Here is a 21,373-nt window from a genome sequence, read left to right on the forward strand (position 1 = left end):
TTAGTCTATTAAGGCCTTAACTGCCGTTTAATACCTTATTTACTTTTTTACTTGTAAATATGACATGTAATTATTTCCTGCTTGAAAACTGTTGTAGCTTTTAAAAATAAAATAAACAATTTTGATTATACACTTGTACTTTTTATTTTTATTTAGCCCCTGTTGCGTCTAATCCCTGTACCGTCTCTATACAAATAAAAAAAATATAAAAAGATTATGTCTGGGGAGGGATTCGAACCCACGCGGACATACGTCCATTGGAGCTTAAGTCCAACGCCTTAAACCACTCGGCCACCCTGACACCTGATGGGGTTAGCCTCTTAAAACCATATTCTGTCTGAATTTTAAAAAAAAACGCTATGCCCTCTTTTCAACGTCTGTTGAACTTTTCTGACATGCGCACTGCGTTATTTCAGAATAAACATGTCCAGACATGCCCCCTCCAATCTACGTCAACAGTACGCACCAATCACAAAAAAGAATAAAAAATACACATCATAATAAAAAATGGATTCAGGGGGATGTCAACCGTGGTTTTTTGGCTTAGGGTGCGTCAACTGCGTTTTTTTGGCGTAGGGGGCGGCAACCTAAAAAAATTTGCGCAGGGGGCGGGGACGGATACGGAAGGGGCGGGGCATAGGGCGGGTTTAAGGCCCAAAGGGGGCGGGGCTTAGGGGAAAAGGGGGCGTGGTACCTGTCAAAAAAAGTTTGACGAGAGAGAGAGAGAGAGAGAGAGACTTATTTGGAAACATAATTCTATACATTTTATCCAATGCAGATAACACATCTTATTATTGTATTCATACAGTGATCTGTATACATTGTTGTTTACTTTTTTTTTTGTTTCAATTGTATTTATTGTTTTAGAGAGACATAACAAATATATAGTCTTGGAATACATGTGATGTTTTAACAGTGTCACTTGTTCATACAACAAAGGGCATTAACAGTTCGTCATCATTACTGAAATAAAATAGTTGCTATAACACTGTTTTTCAATAAGTGTGGTCTGTCTTCCTATTTCCGGTTGTGTTAAGGAAGCAGCCCCTTCCGTAAGTGTCTCTCATTGGCTTAACAAAGGAAAGAGTAGAATGTAGAAAAGAAGAAAATGAAGGGTGGGTGGGAGGGGTGGAGGGGGGGGGGGGTAAGACGAGCCCATTTGTCTGGTCTTTCTGTATTTATTTCTATGGAGTCTTTAGTTTCCTGGCCATATTTCCCAAATTTTGTGAAATTTGTCCGTTTTTCAACTGTGCTGTGAGGAGCTCCATCATCTTTATTTCCCTTAGTCTCCGTAAGACAGTCTGCCTAGAAGGCGCATTCACCTTTTTCCAGCCAGCCGCAATAACACAGCGGGCAGCTGTCATTACATGAGTGATCATCTTACTTTCTGCTGTTCCTCATTCATCTATTGGTTTGGCCAGCACAATGGTCAGCGGTTCCACCTCAACCTCCACCCCCAAGTACTCTCTGATCAATGTTTGTATCATGACCCAGAATACCTGAATTTTTGGCCAACTCCACCAAATATGAACCATATCTCTTTTTTGCCCGCATCCCCTCCAGCACAAATCCGGGGACCCGGGGAAGATCTTAGCCAGCCTGCTCGGGGTTAGGTACCAATGAAATAGAATTTTATAAAAATTCTCTTTGATAGTGGTACAGATTGATGTTTTTGCAGCTACCTCCCAAATGTCCTCCCAGTCTTCTCTATCGATCTCTGTATTCAAATCTTCTGCCCATTTGATCATATAGCTATGTTGGGAACAACCCGCTGATCGCGCCAGGCCCAGATATATCTCCGAAATCAGCCCTTTACAGTAGTACACAAAAATACAAAAAACACAGCGCACAACGCTCATAGTGCATTAAATGATATCTTTAGTAACCAAAATAAGGAGGTAAGTATTGTGCGTACATTTAAATAAAATAAACAAGCATTTCAGGGTTATTGTTACCCAAACACCAACGGACGCCCGTGATAGTCTCGTGGCTCTCTCCTTCTCACTCCAACAGCCTCGGTGTAGGGTCTGGATAATCTCCACTCCAATCGCTGGTATTTCAGCCTCTCGCCTTGGGGTAAGGCTAGTACAGTCTCACGTTAGGTGAACAGCAGTCCAGAATGACCTCCGCTTGTGTGCGCAATGCCCGTCACTGCACAGGTCTCATTTGCAACGGAGCAGCGGAGCACACGCTGTTTGGCGTCCTGGTCGAGCGCTTCCGGGTCTGTGACGTCATAAAACCGCGAGAGTTCGTCGCAAGTCTACAGAACACCGGACTTGTTCTCTGGGAGTGCTGGGGTATAGAGGGTTCGCAAAGTTCTTAGTCCAACGCGTTTCAAAACCACATGGGTCTCTTCATCAGGGAATAAAGACTAATCAATCTATTGGCATTTAAATACCCCTCGTGCGTCACTGATTGGTCCCTCCATTAAGGGGTTTGAGCCAATCGCACCGCAGCTGGGAGGAGTCAAAGAGCTCCTATGGCAACTGAGAATGCATCCTAACAAAACAAACTAAAATCAACTTTATTTATACACAAATTGACAAACAAATCATATACGATGACTCTAGAATAAAGAAAAAAGAATTAGTACACACTTATACAGTATGAACAGATGCATTTGAACATGGGTAGTGATTTACACATCACCAACATAATTTAATTTTATTTTATTTGAAAAAGAAGCATGAGCTAAAAAATCAATGGATAGGTTAAAACCATAACATTTATAGAAAAATTAAAAGATTTAAAAATGAATGTATTATAAGAGTGCCAGCTCAAAATATAGATACACATAAACCTAGCTACATCACCAGTAGGAGGTGGTCAGTACAGGGACCATATAGCTATATCCTCATTGAGGCCTCCCGGATATAATGTGCCCAATTTATATATCCAGAAGGTCTCTTGAAAGGATAAATCCTTTACCCTATCCCCACCCCTTCTGCTCTTAGGGACATGTTTAATACCTTTGAAGCGCAGGGACATGGGATCTTTATTATGATGTAAGGCATAGTGCTTGGAGAGGCTATGGGTAAACAGACCATTCTTTATGTTTCGTATATGTTCTTGTATACGTGTTTTTAATTGGCGCTTAGTGCGCCCTACATAGAACAAGCCACAGGGGCATTCGATTAAATATACAATATGATCCGAATTACAATTAATAAAATCTGATATTTCATAAATTTCCTCAGTTTTAGGACAGACAAAAGTTTTTCTGTTAGAGTGCAAGTGTTTACACACCGAACATTTTCCACATTTGAAGTTTCCACAAGGTTTTTTAGTATTTAACCATCTTTTGTCTCCCACAGGTGCAGTTTTGATGTTAATGTCACTAGGGGACAAAGCATTTTTTAGATTTTTTGCTCTTCTATATATGAACCTTGGGAACTTAGAAATGTGTGTCCCCAAAATTGGGTCATTTGACAGGATTGACCAGTGCTTCTTTACAATCTTCTCTATATATGAAGTCATCGAATTAAAGTTTGTAATAAAGGCAACATTACATTTTTCCTCACTTATAATTTGTTTCTTTTGTTGTTTGATTTTTGGAACTAGCATTTGTTTTCTATCTATTTTTCTTACCCTATCAAGATCATCAGTAAGTTTTTTGAGGGTATAACCTCTTTCTAGGAATCTTGAGGTTAGATCACCAGCCTGTTTTTCAAAGTCTGAGTCCAAACTACAGTTTTTTCTCAACCTGTAAAATTGGCCCCCAGGTATGTTCTGAATCCAAGATTTTTTATGGTTACTTGAGGCCATCAGGAGGTTATTTGAATCCACATCCTTGAAATGGGTTTTGCTTATAAGGTTCCCCTCATCAGACACCATCAAGTTCAAATCCAAGAAGTTAATCTCCTTGACACTTTCCACATGAGTGAAGGTCAAGTTTCTATTGTTATTATTTATGTACTTCAAAAAAAGACTTACAGAATATTGGTCCCCATCCCACAGACATATAATGTCGTCTATAAAGCGACGCCAAATAATGATATTTTCTCTGAAGGGATTATTATTTAAAATGCACTTTTGCTCCCATTCTCCCATGTACAGGTTTGCGAAACTGGGGGCAAATCTAGTGCCCATTGCAGTTCCGCAAACCTGCAGGAAGAATTCCTCCAGAAACATAAAATAATTATGCTTCAAAATAAAATGGATGGAATCCAGAATGAAGTTTTTATTCAAATCATGTAATTTAACATCGCCAGATAGAAAAAAATCCACAGATGCTAGGCCCTGTTGGTGTGGTATATTAGTATATAGGGCCTGCACGTCACATGTTAACCACCTGTAAGAATCCTTCCACTCTATATCTTGTAACAGGTTGAGCAGTGACGTGGAATCCCTTAGATGGGAAGGGAGTTTTTCAACATAGGGCTGCAAAAAGTGGTCAACATACTGTGGCAAGTTGGCTGTTAGACTATTTATTCCCGAGATTATCGGTTTGCCTGGGGGATTTGTTATTGATTTGTGGTTTTTTGGGAGGTGATAAAATATCGGGATCTTGGGGGAACTAGTGAACAAAAATTCATACTCAATCTTGGTGATAACACCAGAGTTTAATGCTTGATCTAATAAAGTTTTGAGTAAATTTAGAAAGTCCAAGGTTGGATCTTTTTTAAGCCTAGAGTATGAAGTGGTGTCATTCAGGAGTCGCAAAGCTTCTCCTTCATAGTCCTTTCGGTTCTGTAGAACGACACCACCTCCCTTATCCGCCTGTCTAATTATCAGATGATTATTCTCCTTTAAGAATTTTAATGCTAGCGTTTCTTTTTTAGTGAGATTATGCTTTATGTCACTCGACTTCATGGTGTTACTCAATAGAGTGAAGTCATTGTTAACCATGTTGAAAAAGGTCTCAACATGATGACCTTTAGAGTGAGAGGGATAAAATTTTGATTTCCCCTTAAAATGAGTATGCCTCAAGCTTTGTATGGGTTCTATATTCTCACCTATAACAACCTCAGGTGGGACAATAGACACTCCTGTTTTATTTAGAACTTCATTGCCTTCCATATCTAATTTAATAAAATGCCTTTTTAATGTGAGGTTTCGTATAAATTTTTGGAGGTCAGTGTATAATTGAAATGAGTTCGGTAAGCATGAGCGTGAAAAGGTCAAATCCCTGAGGATATAGATATATGGTCCCTGTACTGACCACCTCCTACTGGTGATGTAGCTAGGTTTATGTGTATCTATATTTTGAGCTGGCACTCTTTTATAATACATTCATTTTTAAATCTTTTAATTTTTCTATAAATTTTATGGTTTTAACCTATCCATTGATTTTTTTAGCTCGTGCTTCTTTTTCAAATAAAATAAAATAAAATTATGTTGGTGATGTGTAAATCACTACCCACGTTCAAATGCATCTGTTCATATAAGTGTGTACTAATTCTTTTTTCTTTATTCTAGAGTCATCGTATATGATTTGTTTGTCAATTTGTGTATAAATAAAGTTGATTTTAGTTTGTTTTGTTAGGATGCATTCTCAGTTGCCATAGGAGCTCTTTGACTCCTCCCAGCTGCGGTGCGATTGGCTCCAACCCCTTAATGGAGGGACCAATCAGTGACGCACGAGGGGTATTTAAATGCCAATAGATTGATTAGTCTTTATTCCCTGATGAAGAGACCCATGTGGTTTCGAAACGCGTTGGACTAAGAACTTTGCGAACCCTCTATACCCCAGCACTCCCAGAGAACCGGTCCGGTGTTCTGTAGACTTGCGACGAACTCTCGCTGTTTTATGACGTCACAGACCCGGAAGCGCTCGACCAGGACGTCAAACAGCGTGTGCTACGCTGCTCCGTTGCAAACGAGACCTGTGCAGTGACGGACATTGCGCACACAAGCGGAGGTCATTCTGGACTGCTGTTCACCTAACGTGAGACTGTACTAGCCTTACCCCAAGGCGAGAGGCTGAAATACCAGCGATTGGAGTGGATATTATCCAGACCCTACACCGAGGCTGTTGGAGTGAGGAGCCACGAGACTATCACGGGCGTCCGTTGGTGTTTGGGTAACAATAACCCTGAAATGCTTGTTTATTTTATTTAAATGTACGCACAATACTTACCTCCTTATTTTGGTTACTAAAGATATCATTTAATGCACTATGAGCGTTGTGCGCTGTGTTTTTTGTATTTTTGTGTGCTTATAGGGGGGACCAGAGCCATCCCTGGTATCACAGCTGCAGATGCTCCATATACTTCAATATATACACAAGGTCACCTATTCCATTGTATTACACTTATCACGTCACTTATATACTGTAGTCGCGCACTTTTATTTTGTTCACCTTTTTCTTTACAGTAGTATCCTTTCCTACACAGTCTTTCAAAATTTGTTAAATCTTTGAATGCCGAATCTTTGGAGACTGATTGCAGGTAGTGCTTGATTTGGAGGTAACCAAACACTGGTATATTTATGATTTGGTGTTTCTTCTCCAGCGCCTGGAGTGGTAGAATTATACCGTTATCTACAAAGTCGTCAGCTACCATCAGCTTTAACGTCTTAAATTTATTGAGTCTCTGTGGGAGCCAGCCTGGGGAGAATTCAGGGTTATGGAATATAGGGGTTAGTAGTGTTGGACTGGCTGTCAGACCATATTTATTTTTATTTCTAGACCATATCCACCATGTACATTTCATTGCTCCCAGAAGGTCTCTCCTCCCCTCTCGGTCCACATAGCAGCCGGGAGAGAGAGAGGTCTTGTATAGGTAGATTCAAGTCCCACCCAGCAACTGGTAGCTGGATCATTGTTCCAAATTATTGCTTGTTTGAGTTGGGCCGCCAAATAGTATTTAATGATATCCGGGACTGCCAAGCCTCCGCAATCTTTTGGGGCTAGCATAATAGATCTAGCTACCCTGGGTGTTTTATTTTGCCAGATAAATTGGAAAATTCTGTTTTGTATGTTTTTAAGCTCCGGCATTGGAATATCTATAGGAAGCGTCTGGAAATAATACAGGAGCCTTGGTAGGATATTCATTTTGATCGTGGCTATTCTTCCTAACCAAGATATCTGGTATTCGTTCCAGCTCTGGAGGTCCTTTTTTAGCCTCTTAAATAATGGTGGATAGTTATGTTTGTATAGTGTATTATACTCCCTTGTTATTTGGATTCCTAAGTATTTGATCTTTGTGGAGTTCCACCTATATTTAAAATTTGCTTGTAGTAATTTAACTTCAGAATCCGACAGGGTTAGGTTCAATGCTTCCGACTTATCCATGTTGATTTTATATCCCGATATTTTGCTAAATTTATCTAGTTGTGAATGTAAGTTCGGGAGTGAAATCAAGGGGTTGGCGAGAGTTAGGATAATGTCGTCGGCAAGTAGGGATATTTTGTAGTTTGTCTCTCCTATTACAATTCCGTTTATGTTTTTTTCGTCTCTAATTGTTGCTGCCAAGGGTTCAATAGAGAGAGCAAACAGAAGCGGAGACAAGGGACATTCCTGTCGAGTACCATTCTTTATGTTTATAGGGTTTGAGTCTCCTCCTGGGAGTTTCACTATAGCCGTGGGAGATCTGTATAGGGCTCTTACCCCTTCTAGATATGGGCCCTGAAATCCATATTTAAGTAGGGTTTGGTCTAGGAAGTGCCACCTAATCCTGTCGAATGCTTTTTCCGCATCCAAGCTCAACAGGATGGCCTTTGTGGATGAGAGATGTACATGGTCGATTATATCTATAATTTTCCTAGTATTGTCTGAGGCCTGTCTGCCGGAAATAAACCCGACTTGATCTATATGTACACTGGCGACACACTTAATCGCAGTGCGGCCAGATCCGCAAGCCGGGAGATTTCCCGGCTTGCTAGTGGCCGCCCCTCGGCGTGCCGCGCGTCACCGAGCCCTGGTGTCCCGCGATGTGGGGGACGGCGGCAGGGGGTTCCGGGGGACCCGGCGGACCCGGCAGCGGTAGGGAGAGCGCCCCGATCGGAGGGCGCTCTTCCGCTGCTTCGGCGCGCGCCCGTCACCCTCCGGCGCGCGCCAGGCTACTGCTGCGGCCAAGAACGGGCAAATGCTCGAATAAACTTGGCCGCAGCAGTATCAGGCTTGGGAGTATGGGGGTCAGTCTATTTGCCAGAATTTTGCTGAACAGTTTTAGATCCGAATTAAGGAGGGCTATGGGGCGATAGTTACCACACTGTAGTGGGTCTCTCCCTTCCGTTGGTATGATTGCTAAATTAGCTTTAGACATAGATGGTGGGATGACTGTTCCTTCCAGAAACGCATTAAACATATCGAGTAGATACGGGGCCAGGACCGCCTTAAATTTTTTGTAGTATTGATTGGAGAATCCATGTGGGCCTGGCGTTTTGTTGGGTTTTAATTGGGCAATTGCATCTATCAATTCTTCTAGGGAGATTTCTTTATTTAGGTCTGAGAGGTTACTTTCCGAAAGTGTCGGAAGTTTACACGCTTCCAAGTATGTATAAATAGCCTCTGCGTCTGATGATTTATTTTTGGGAAAATTTAGGTTATATAATTTGTTATAATAGTCCGAAAATTCGTTCGCTATTTGCATCTCACAATGTGTCTTCGTACCTGATTTTGTCAAAATAGCTGATATTTGGGATTTAGCTCTCATACCGCGCAATTTGGAGGCGAGTAATCGGTCGGCTTTATTCGCTTTATCATAATAGTTTTGTTTGGTCCACCGTAACGCCCTCTCCACTTCATCCATTTGGATCTGCTTAAGTTCAGATCTAGTTTTGTCTAGCAATTTGAATAGTTTTTTCGAGGGATTAGTTTTATGTTTTTGCTCCAAAAGTTTGACTTTCTCCGCTAGCTCATTATAGAGTTTTTGCTTTATTTTTTTCTTATGTGATGCTATGGAGATGATATTCCCTCTGATTGTCGCCTTATGGGCTTCCCATAACATTGCTGGTGACTCTACAGAGCTCTTATTCAGCGTGAAGTATTCTCTGAGTTTTTGTTTAATCTCTATTTCTACATCTACTTGATTTAACAGAGAATCGTTCAGTTTCCAATTATATTGGTTAGTTCTATAGAAGGGGAGGGAGAGTGTCAGCGAGACCGGGGCGTGATCCGACCAAGATATTGATCCTATGTCTGACTGGGATGTTGCCTGGAAGATGTCTTTAGTACCCAGAAAATAATCAATCCTTGAGTAGGTTTGGTGTGGGGGGGAGAAATAGGAGTAGTCCCGCTGCCCCTGGTGCTGGGCCCTCCAAATGTCTGTCAGGGAGAACTCCTTCATTATCTGTCTAAATTCTCTGGCATTCTTTTCCGTGACACGGGGATGTGGAGTCCCTGAGGGGTTTGTTCTATCTAGTTCCGGCATTGCTATCATGTTTAAATCTCCTGCTAATAACAATGTAGTTCGAGTTTGGGGGTTGATAAGGTCACATAGATCTCTTAAGAATTTGGGTTAGCCTTCGTTTGGGGCATAGATGTTAACAAGAGTGACATCCACTCCCGACAGGGTACCTTGGAGGATAATGTATCTCCCTTCTGGGTCAGCAGTCTCTTGTTTAAACAAGAATTTGACCGTATGCTTAAATAAGACCGCTACCCCTCTTTTTTTTGTGGGGCATGACGCATAGTACGCCTGTGGGAAAACCCTCTGGAAGGTGTTTGGGGGGGTCGTAGTATTGAAATGCGTTTCCTGTAAAAATAGTATGTTGCCTTTTGTTTTTTTGAACTCTTGGAGGGCAAGTTTTCTTTTGATGGTCGAATTTAACCCTCTAACATTTAAGGATATTAATTTAAGTGTCGTTTTAAGAGCCATTTATGGTTTTGGCGTGTGTATTGCGTCTTACCTTTCCCTCCATTTTCCCACGATGGAGGGGGGACTTGCCTTCAGAGCTCCTCTTGTGATCTGCGTAGTTGCTTTGTGTAATCTCAGTGTCTGGACTTTCGGTTCGGCTCAGCTGGGTTTTGTCTCTGTTTAGCGTGGGCTGGGGAAGGTAGGTAGGGAAGAATGGGGGGGGGGGATAGAAAGGAAGAAAAAGAAAAAGAGAATGAGTGGGCGATATGTACGCCCCGTCATGGGTACCCCCATCACTCTAAGGATGGGGGGGGGGGTAGGGCATAGTGCCCCTTGAGAACCTCTCGGGACGTCCCGTCCATGGACCCATCTGGATACACCCGGGACCCCCTGTGATTAGTCATGTGGTCAACTGGACCTAGTTAAAAGGCAAATACATTAACAAGGAAATGTATAACAAGTTAACTGCATCTTCCTGGAGCTCCGCATGTCAGCAGGCCAGGCAAGTGCTCCTCTTATGCGTACTGCGGGTGAGACGAGCGGGGACGATACTTTTTAAATGCTTCTTTGTGAGATGATTCAACACTTGGATTCCTCTGCACCATCCATAAGTATGCAAAAAAAAGGATAGATGAGATTGTGCAAAGGTGACGGATAAAATAGTTAAAAAAAGTTGCCCGGCTAGCTCAGTCGGTAGAGCATGAGACTCTTAATCTCAGGGTCGTGGGTTCGAGCCCCACGTTGGGCGTTTCCATTTTCTTTTCCCTTCTTGCTGATTACTTTTGAATGGGAAATGCACAGTTTTAGCATTTTTGGATGGAATTTATAAGACCGGAGACAAATCCTATTAAAAACGGGATGACTTTGGATGTGGCACTACAGGCATTATACTGGGTAATAAGTATAGCCGGGCAACTAAGTATAGCAACCTAGTAATTCTTCCATGGCCGCTACGGTACCTGCTGAACATTTTCAAATTGTCATGTATTCTTGCTAACTTCAAACATATGTTGCAACACTGAGTATGCATGAAAGAGCACAGAATGGCAATACAAATTCTGTTCCTAGCTTGGAAAAGGTAACTTTAGCACTACTGTGAAGCCTTCGTTCATTATTGTTGAACTTGAAGAGTACTATCATTAAAACAGAAACATAGCGCTGCTGAAATATTCAGAATCGAGAGAGAGAGAGAGAGAGAGAGAGAGAGAGAGAGAGAGAGAGAGAGAGAGAGAGAGAGAGAGAGAACCCAGGGTGGTCTAAATGCTCACCACAAAGTCACTTATGTAAGTGCATTACTTTATGTTTTTTAAAATAAAAGCAATATAATACTATTTTTGCTTTTTCTTTTCTATATGTGGATTTTCCCTCCCTTCCCATGGGATAATAAGGTGGGTCGAGTTTTCACCCTGCACGCCAGCCTATTTTAAAAACTGGAACGATACTGGACCAGAACAAGAGATGCATGGGTCAGCTCCATGCCTTTGTACAGTCCGCACCGACTCAGGTACCACCCGCATCGGCAACCACTGCCCCCTCTATTACGTTAGCACTGGGACTAGTCACCGCGCTCACCTCATCGGAATCACGACTTCCCACTCCCAACTGCTATGGCGGGGTGTTGCAGGGTACATGCAACCACACGTGGGTTTCTTGCAAAGGCTTATTTATTGAGAAAAAACACTAGGGTTAGGGAGTGATCACAAAACCACACCAATTGAAGCAAATAATGAGTAAATAAATGGTAATCCAAAAAAGTGGGTGCAAACTGTGAACTGAAAAAGTGAATCAGGAAAAGGGGGGGAAGGAAAACACAAAATGGATGTGTCTCCTAAAAGAATTCACTATACTGCACTCCTACTTAATTAAAATTTAACTTTTAATATATTTTCCATAAAACATGTTACCAAAAACGTCATGTATTGTGCATTAAAAATAAATTAAATTGACAGTACCTAGCGTCTGTGTCAGTGAATGTGTGTTAGAGTGGTCTCAAACGACAATTAATAGTAGAGGCTTCAGGACACAGAACGCTATTTAGTCAGGGTATGAACCCCTCTGGGGCACCTATGAGATCAGGTACACTAGTAGTAGTAATTCAATAAACGTACACACTCAGTGACTAGGATGTATCGTAGAACTACAGCAGTCCTGCTTAAATTTGTAAACCACAGAGCACTTAAGGATGTTAGTTAACAATGTATTGCCATCCAATATATATAGAAGTGCTACTGATAATGTAGTGGTGGAGGGTAAATGATTCACAGCATAGTGAAGCAAATCTTCACAGCATATTAATCATTGAATCATTCTACAGCACACTCCAAATGGTCATATCATATAAAGAGCAGGAATGCTTGCGCACTGAGTGTTAGTGGAGTACCCAATTCAGATCTACATAGATAAAGCCAGGAGACTAGAGAACACTACATAAAAGCAGCTCCAAGTACGTTAATACTCATACATAAGATCTATGGAGTATAATGATAAAGACATACTACTGGTGACCATGGATGTCACCAGTCTCTACACGATCATCCCTCACACAGAAGGCTTAAATGTGGTCAGAGAAAAATTAGAAAGGAATCACACAAAAGGGCCACCAACTGACTATATCATGCTCCTGCTACATTTTATTTTACACAAGAATTACTTCAAATTTGAGACAAATTTTTATCTGCAGACAACAGGTACCGCTATGGGTAGCAATGTAGCACCTTCTTATGCTAATTTATACATGTCCCATTTTGAGGAACAATACATCTATGGCACACAATTTTTTAGTAAAATGCTCTTTTATTGTCGTTATATAGACGACCTCTTTATCATCTGGGAGGTAACTGAAAATGAACTAATTGAGTTCTTCACATACTTGGCAGAACTACCCACACCAATTAAATTTACAAAAAATTGGAGTAAATCACAGATATCTTACCTAGATGTACTAATTACATATAATGGACATGAAATGCATACAGACCTATTCCGGAAACCTACGGATAGGAATTCTACATTACATGGGTCTAGCTTTCATCCAGACTCCTTAAAGAGAATGTTACCCTATTCACAAAAAATAAGGGCGGGAAAAATTGTTGACAGGCCCTCACACTTGGCCAGAACCTTAAAAGAAATTAAAACAAGATTCACAGAAAGAGGTCATAAAGCTTCCATAGTGGAAAAATCTTTGGAAAAGGAACCACTAGAGGAAAATAGGCCAGTTGAATGTGAAGAAAAAATGACCTTTGTCAGTAAATACACGACTGCAAGTAAATTTATCAAACAAACCATACAAAAACACTGGAAAATTCTTCAAACAGATCTGATATTAGGCCAAATATGTAAGGAAAAACCTAGATTTGCCTATCAAAGAGGAGAAAACATCAGGGATATTCTTATCAAAGCAGATAAACACAAACATTACGTGGGTACACATTTTTTAAGTGACCCAAAACCAGGCTGCTATAAGTGTTTTAACTGTTCGGTGTGCAATAGCATGATGACAGGCGATGTATTTTGTCACCCAAGGAGTGGTGCAAAATTTAAAATTAATAAACGCATCACCTGCACTACCACTCAAGTCATATATATCATTAAATGCCCCTGTGGTCTTTTATATGTGGGTAAAACTAGTTGGAGTCTGAAGATCAGATTCATTGAACATAAAAGCAGGATCAATAACAAATCAGAGAATACAGTTTTCATTGATCACTGTACACAGAGACAAACACCCAGTTTCATCCCTTCGTTTAATGGGGATAGAGCACATAAAAAGAAAGGCAACAGGCATTGATATTAACACACTATTACTACAGCGTGAATCATACTGGACATACACTTTAGATACAGTACATCCAAAAGGGCTTAATGATTACATATCATACAACTGTTTTCTTAAAAGGAGATAAAACGTTTCTTAGGTGGCATGGCTGCTGTTGGTGGAAAGCCTTTAATGTGAGTAAGTGATAGAACAGATTGACAAGCACTCCATAAAGTTTTTATTAAATGTTGTTGTTTTTTTGCACTTAATACCACTTTTTTGCACTTGTTCACACTACAGAAAGCAACCCCTGATCACACATAAAGACTTTTTCTATGTATACCAAAGGACAGATATTACACACTAAATCATAGAAGAATAGCCAACTTTCACACGAAGAAAAGGAGATACCAGGATGACAACAAGGTTACCATGACGACAGAGGACGCAGAAGAATCTCCCAAACCATGGCACAGAGAGAGGATATGTGTGTAGCTCACAAGATGAGTAAACCACCCCCACGGGATGACGAGGAGCAGAGAACCAATCGGAATACGATGGCAGACGTCAGACCTGACCAACGGAGACAGGGAGACGACGCTGGAACGCAAGCGCGGATGGCGCATGCGCAGAAGAGGATTATGACGTCACTGGAACGCAAAACCGGAAGAAGTTCAGCGAACCGGAAGACTACCACGAACTATTGGGGCAATGTATGGACATAGGACTGATCAGGGGAGGCGGATTGGGGTCAGCTGGGTGTAATTTTCACTATTTTCACCTGTTGATTGTTAATGTTAGAGGATATATATATATATTGGGTAGATCCTCATTTGGTGTATGCCTAGTCACTTAAGAAAGACCTGTTGGTCGAAACGTTGTGTGGCACATAAATACATTTTCTTTATTTAGAAATCCGTGGAGCGCTGGATCCCTTTTTTCCTAAGTGTGTGGCTGGGGCCACACATGGCTGAAGCCCGACCATCCACCACTTCTCTAGAGAAGAAATCAGCATTTGCATTTTCTTTTCCAGGCCTGTGCTGAATCTCAAACGAGAAGGGTTGGAGGGCCATATACCACCTGGTCAACCTAGCATTGGAGTCCTTCATAGTATTTAACCACTTTAATGTAGCATGGTCTGTTACCAAATTAAAATGGACTCCTGCCAGGTAATGCCTCAAGGCCTCGATTGCCAACTTTACTGTGAGGCACAGCTTCTCAATCACTGAGTAGTTTTTTCCCTTGGGAAAAATTTCCTACTCAGAAAAAGGATCGGATGTTCCACTCCCTCAAACTGTTGTGAGAGCACTGCCCCTAGCCCTATCTCTGAGGCATCGGTTTGCACGATTAAAGGCTTATCGAAGTCTGGGCTTCTAACGACGGGACCCTCTGATAGACACCTTTTTACCTCCTGAAAGGCTCTCTGGCACTCCCTTGACCATACCACTTGTGTAGGGGCCACTTTTTTGTGAGGTTTGTTAGTGGGGCTGCAACTTCCAAGTAGTTGGGGATGAACCTGCGATAGTATCCTGCTAAACCCAACAGGGAACGTACCTGCGTTTCTGTTCGGGGGGTCGGAACTTCTTTCAGGGCAGCTACCTTGTCAGCTAGTGGTCTAACTTTTCCACCTCCCACTGCAAACCCTAAGTATTTGGTTTCCGCCTTACCTAAGGCACATTTCTTAGGGTTGGCTGTGAGCCTTGCCTCTCTTAGAGACTTGAGGACCTCTTTCAGCCTATTTAGATGGGCCCAACAGTGTTAGGGGCCATTAGATTGTATTTTTTATTGTATTGTTTCTGGCAACGGAGGACATGGACAGTGATGAGGACGACCTTCATAATACGAGAGCTTGCAGAATCGCCGAGATTGAGAGTGTCAACGCTTCTAAAGGTAAGAAAAATATTGAATGTATTTAATTTTATTTTTACAAGTTTTTTTTTATTGTATTTGTTTCTTTTAATGTTTTTCATTGCCCATTGACTGATAATGTATTAATCTGTCCCCTTTTTGGCAAAAGCTTGTTTTCTATTGATTGTTGTTTTTTCTTTTTCTGTTTATTGTTTGGTGTAAATTGTTTGTAATTTGGATGGCTTGTTTTTATTTCATTTTTCAATTGCTTAGTGTTTTGAATTAATTATTTATTTTGTTGGTTACTGGTTTAAATTCATTATTTGTTTTGTTGGCTAGTGTTTAAAATTGATTGGTTGGCTAGTGCTTTAATTTATTTAATTGGGGTGTTTAGCTGCTTATGTGTACTGTATCTTTTATTATTGTGTATTTTTGGCCTTCATGCTTTTTTTTATTAGTGTGACCATTGACTTCTTTAGTGGCTTATCATGCCCATATTATATGGGTATGATGTACTGCAATGCCAAACAATGGGTACAGGGTGGGTATAGTGATCCCGGGGTGGGTGCTTAGGCATCCCTGGTGGGTAGCAGGGGAGTGTGGGTTAACCCCTTAATTATTATAGTGGTAATTAACCGCTAGGGTGATTAAGGGGCTAGGGGCCATTAGATTGTATTTTTTCTTGTATTCTTGCTGGCATTGGAGGACATGGATCTGCAGTATGCTGACGAGGACGCCCTTCATGATGGCAGGAGTAAGTTACACAAATACAAAATAAGAGTCCCCGGCGCTAATGATAAAGTCCAAGATACCGTAGTCCAATTAGATAGTCTTAGATATAGGACTTCTCTGGATTGGTAGATGGAGTATCAGGAAAGTTCCAGGCCGGTGGGGGTGTCCTGAGGGTTAACTCCACAGTGATTCTGAAATTATAGAAAAAGAGGACACACCAATTTCGCAGTATGTAACAGCACAAGTCCCTATCTAGAACTTAGAAACCCTACTTACAAGATATTCTCTTGTTGGTACAGGGGAGAGAATCTGTACTTGTGTCCCGTCTTCAACACGGTATTCCACGGACCCCACGTGGTATGATGCGGTGATTCTTCCCTTGGGATGGCGATTACACTCGCAGGTACACCGGATACAGCACACCCATGCGTGAAGGGAATAGGACACGATATGGTGTAATACGTACTACACTTTAATAAAAGATTAAAAACACAAACTACACACACTTACAATAAATGAGGGATAGTGATATGACTCACGGATGCCGTCCGCAACCTGTTAACAGCCTGATCAGCATACGGAGAGACTCACTGAATGCAGCACCCGCGACTAGCGAATCGATGATGTCAGCAATACAGGGCGCTCACAGCGTCAGGCGGCTATGGTGGCTGGACCGGCTCAAAACACTAAGCTCCTCCTCCCGGACTATCTAATTGGACTGCGGTATCTTGGACTTTATTATTAGCGCCGGGGACTCTTATTTTGTATTTGTATATTTGTTCAACAGGTTTGGAATCATCTGTTTTATGTAGTTCCCCTTGGCAGCATTGCTTTCACTATTTACTTCAGTGGTTAATATTCACATATATTCACTTTTGTTTATATCACATTTGTTATTGATGTAGGTTAGCGCTTGTAGTGGGTTCATTTTGTTTGTTTGCTTAGGAGTAAGTTACACGTTTTATTTACTTTATTTATGCTGACTGGCTAATGATTGATTTTATAATGGGCAAATTAGCTATTATCCATATCTGGATAATAGTAATTTTGCCAATTACTGTACTGTATAGAATGGGGGGGGGGGGTGTATTTATTGCAATGTGTTAAAAAATATAATTTTGCCACAGGATTGGTACCGCAAGGGTCCCCAGACACCCGAGGGCCCCCAGACACCCGCGGGGACAACCTGGAGGCCCACGGACAGTCACGGGGACCCCCGCCGGCCTCTGGCATCAATCCTGTGCAGAAAGAAATTAAAATGTTTTTATGTGGGGGCACAGGGGGTGGTATTGGTGGTTAGTACATATTGTAATGTTTATTGGGGGCAGATGGGACGAGAGAAGGGCCAAGTACCCGATTCACTAAACCCCTCTGCCCACAATAAACATGCTAATGTGCCTTAACCCCTTCATTGCCTTAGTGGCTATCCGCTAAGGTAATGAAGCTGCTTTAATGTAATTTTTAATAATTGTGTGCGGGATCAAGGGGTCTCTTGAGCTGAAGTACTTTGATTTATGCCTCAGCGACCCCCTGCTTTCTGAGTTACAGGCCCTGGTATGGGGCATCGGGTGCCGGTATCGCCGACATTTTTGAAATCATCCGCGTCACGTGACCGGGGGATTTAAATAAGGAAGGAGATACCGGCACCCCATATCTGGGCCTGTAACTCAGGAAGCAGGGGGTCCCCGAGGCTGAAATCAATGCAGTTCATCTCAGGAGACCCCCTGCTCCCGCACACTATTAATACAAAATGACATTAAAGCAGCTTCATTACCATAGCAGATACGGTACGAATTTGTTCAATTTTTTCTATTTGGGTTTTAATACTTGTGTATTGTAGCAAGGGGTCTCCGGAGCAGAACCTCGTTGATTTTAGGACACCCCGCTTCCCGAGATACTGGCCCCGTTATGGGGTGCCGGTATCTCCTATGCATTTAAATGTCCCGCGTCACGTGACGGTGGGAATAAAATGCATAGGAGATACCGGCACCCCATAACGGGGCCTGTATCTCGGGAAGCAGGGGGTCCCCGGACCTGAAATATACGAGGTTCTGCTCCGGAGACCCACTACTACAATACACTAGTATTACATGTAATATTAAACATTTTCTGGTGAGATTTGCGCAGGGAGAGGCGTCTCTATCTCTCTGCAGCAGAATCAACTCGTCGGGTGAGCTCTCTTCAGAGGGGCGATCTTCACGGCGCCGGCTACTCGCCAGTTTTGCAAATGTTGCTATCACTGGTATTCGGGGCTTTCTGCACCGTGATAGCAACGCTGTCAAAAACGGCGATATAAACAGCCTGGCGGTTTCTTTTCCCGGTGCTTAGTGCAAAGGCCCCATAGTCGGACGCAAAAGCACTGATTTTATCACTGCTTTGTGAATACACCCGTGTGTTATTGCGTGTTAGTATATCTCTGTGCATGTCACTGCGTGTTATTATATCTCTCTGCGTGTTATTATATCACTCTGCGTGTTATTATATCTCTCTGAATGTCACTGCGTGTTATTATATCACTCTGCGTGTTATTGCGTGTTAGTATATTACTCTGCGTGTTAATGAGTGTTAGTATACACTCTGCGTGATAGTATATCACTCTGCGTGTTACTGCGTGCTAGTATATCACTCTGCGTGTTACTGCATGTTAGTATATCACTCTGCGTGTTACTGCATGTTAGTATATAATTCTGCGTGTTACTGCGTGCTAGTATATCACTCTGCGTGTTAGTATATCACTCTGCGTGTTACTGCATGTTAGTAAATCACTCTGCGTGTTACTACGTACTAGTATATCACTCTGCATGTTACTGCGTGTTAGTATATCACTCTGCGTGTTACTGTGTCTTAGTATATCACTCTGCGTGTTACTGCGTGTTAGTAAATCACTCTGCGTGTTACTGCGTGTTAGTATATCACGTTGCGTGTTACTGTGTGTTAGTATAATACTCTGCGTGTTACTGCGTGTTAGTATATCACTAAATTCTATTCCTTCAATTAAAAAAGCGTTTCTGGTCCTGTGGGATCAAAGGGTCGTTCTCAAGGGCTGTAGCTACCGCTGTACATCCGTCCATATGTCTTATCGAAGTGTACAACGAAGTGACGTCACAGGTTACTAACCTGTAATTCTCCCGCCACTGTATAGTGGATAGAATATTGAGAACCTGTAACGTATCCCTTAGGTACGATTTCGCATTGGTGGCGTATTTCTGCAGATACAGGTCTACGTACTCCGAGAAGTTTTGGGTAAGGGACCCTATGCCCGAAATGATGGGCCTCCCCGGAGGTTGCTGGCGATTTTTAAGAATCTTGGCAAGAAATAAAAAACCGGTCTGATTGGATCGGTTTTTAACAAATAGGAAAACTCCTTCTCGCCCAAGATTCCTATGTTCTTGGCCTCGCATAGGATGGTTTTAAGTGTTAGTATATCACTCTGCGTGTTACTGCGTGTTAGTATATCACTCTGCGTGTTACTGCGTGTTAGTATATCACTCTGCGTGTTACTGCGTGTTAGTATATCACTCTGTGTGTTACTGCGTGTTAGTATATCACTCTGCGTGTTACTGCGTGTTAGTATATCACTCTGCGTGTTACTGCGTGTTAGTATATCACTCTGCGTGTTAGTATATCACTCTGCGTGTTACGGCGTGTTAGTATATCACTCTGCGTGTTACTGTGTGTTAGTATATCACTCTGCGTGTTACTGTGTGTTAGTATATCACTCTGCGTGTTACTGTGTGTTAGTATATCACTCTGCTTGTTACTGCGTGTTAGTATATCACTCTGCGTGTTACTGCGTGTTAGTATATCACTCTGCGTGTTACTGCGTGTTAGTATATCACTCTGCGTGTTAGTATATCACTCTGCGTGTTACTGCGTGTTAGTATATCACTCTGCGTGTTACTGCGTGTTAGTATATCCCTCTGCGTGTTACTGCGTGTTAGTATATCACTCTGCGTGTTACTGCGTGTTAGTATATCACTCTGCGTGTTACTGCGTGTTAGTATATCACTCTGCTTGTTACTGCATGCAGGGCCGCCAACAGAAATCATGGGGCCCGAGACAAATGAAAGGAGCAGCCCCCCTCCCCGAACCCATAGCGCATCTACCACGAAAAAATATCTTTTAGCGCGCAACGTTTACTTAACTGTTTTCTTATTTTGATTCAGAAAAAAACATCTCAATGCAACCTGTTTATTCTTATATTTTCAACAAAAGACAGGTGACTGTCTGTCTGGGTGGGTGAGTGAATGGGTGAGAGAGTGAGTGAGTGACTGGGTGGGTGAGTGACTGGGTGGGTGAGAGTGAATGACTGGGTGAGAGAGTGAGTGACTGGGTGGGTGAGAGAGTGAGTGACTGCGTGGGTGACTGAGTGACTGGGTGGGTGGGGTGACTGAGTAACTGGGTGACTGAGTGACTTTGGGTGGGTGGGTGGTTGACTGAGAGACTTTGGGTGGGTGGGTGACTGAGTGACTTTGGGTGGGTGACTGAGTGACTTTTGACTGAGTGACTTTGGGTGGGTGGGTGACTGAGTGACTTTGGGTGGGTGGGTGACTGAGTAACTTTGGGTGGGTGGGTGACTGGGTGACACTTGGGTGACTGGGTGGGTGGGTTGACTTTGACTGAGTGACTGGGTGGGTGTCTGACTGGGTGGGTGACTGGGTGGGTCGGTGACTGGATGGGTCGGTGACTGGATAGACTTGGGTGGGTAACTGGGCGACTTGGGTGGGTGACTGGGCGACTTGGGTGGGTGACTGGGCTGACTTGAATGGGTGACTGTGTGGGTGGGTGAGAGAGTGAGTGACTGGGTGGGTGAGAGAGTGAGTGACTGGGTGAGAGTGAGTGACTGGGTGAGAGTGAGTGACTGGGTGAGTGACTGGGTGCGTGAGAGAGTGAGTGAGTGACTGGGTGGGTGAGAGTGGGTGGGTGGGTGAGTGACTGGGTGGGTGAGAGAGTGAGTGAGTGGGTGAGAGAGTGAGTGAGTGGGTGAGAGAGTGAGTGACTGGGTGGGTGAGAGAGTGAGTGAGTGACTGGGTGGGTGAGAGTGAGTGAGTGAGTGACTGGGTGGGTGAGTGAGTGACTGGGTGAGAGAGTGAGTGAGTGAGTGACTGGGTGGGTGAGAGAGTGAGTGGGTGGGTGAGTGGGTGGGTGAGAGAGTGAGTGAGTGTCTGGGTGGGGGGTGACGGTGTCTGGGTGGGGGGTGACGGTGTCTGGGTGGGGGGTGACGGTGTCTGGGGGGGGGTGACGGTGTCTGGGGGGGGTGAAGGTGTCTGGGGGGGGTGAAGGTGTCTGGGGGGGGGTG

At 42.8% G+C, this 21,373-nt stretch overlaps 2 non-coding genes across 2 annotated transcripts; one reads left to right on the forward strand and one right to left on the reverse strand.

Moving 5' to 3' along the window:
* Positions 1-217: 217 nt before the first annotated feature.
* Positions 218-301, reverse strand: TRNAL-UAA (transfer RNA leucine (anticodon UAA)). The gene has a single exon. It is a non-coding gene; the product is annotated as a tRNA-Leu (tRNA).
* A 10,114-nt stretch (positions 302-10,415) lies between these two features.
* Positions 10,416-10,488, forward strand: TRNAK-CUU (transfer RNA lysine (anticodon CUU)). The gene has a single exon. It is a non-coding gene; the product is annotated as a tRNA-Lys (tRNA).
* The last annotated feature ends 10,885 nt before the right edge of the window (positions 10,489-21,373 follow it).

This window comes from Ascaphus truei, unplaced genomic scaffold, assembly GCF_040206685.1.
Source record: "Ascaphus truei isolate aAscTru1 unplaced genomic scaffold, aAscTru1.hap1 HAP1_SCAFFOLD_747, whole genome shotgun sequence".
NCBI classification, from domain to species: domain Eukaryota; kingdom Metazoa; phylum Chordata; class Amphibia; order Anura; family Ascaphidae; genus Ascaphus; species Ascaphus truei.